Source organism: Penaeus monodon, chromosome 20 (assembly GCF_015228065.2).
Source record: "Penaeus monodon isolate SGIC_2016 chromosome 20, NSTDA_Pmon_1, whole genome shotgun sequence".
Taxonomy (NCBI): Eukaryota; Metazoa; Arthropoda; class Malacostraca; order Decapoda; family Penaeidae; genus Penaeus; species Penaeus monodon.
In genome coordinates this window covers 25,119,716-25,120,302 of record NC_051405.1, presented here as the reverse complement: position 1 = coordinate 25,120,302, position 587 = coordinate 25,119,716, and positions in this window count along the sequence as shown.

Here is a 587-nt window from a genome sequence, read left to right as displayed (position 1 = left end):
GAGGAAAATAAGAAATAGGAAATTTATTGGAACGTTATTTATGAGAAATGAATTTTAAAAATAATAATCAGAGAAATTGATGGATCAATTGATAATTCAATCCTGTGTACTTAAGTGTGAAGAAAGATATGATAGCTAAATAGATAAGAAAAAAATATTGAAAATAATCATATCTTGTTAATATTGCCATAATATATTACGATATAAAATCAACGCTTCTCTATATGTAAAGTTTGATGTATGATTTAAGTAAATATTATTTCAGATTATGTTTAGTAAGCTGTGGATGCTCTGACATGAATTATACGACACAATTTATTTAACTTTGTCAACTCATCATTATTATAAGCAAACACAGAAGATACTTTCGTGATTACTAAACAAAATATTGAAACAGCGGGGAAGATTACGTAACAAATGAGGCGGTAAAACAAAAGAATTGGTATATGTAAAAGAATAGAAACTTAACTCTGGCATCACTAAGAAAAAAATACATATATATCTAAACGGAAAAATTAATAAGTCAACGTTACTCGAATAAAACAAATTATTAATATCCACATATCCTTTTTGCATACACAATCCCC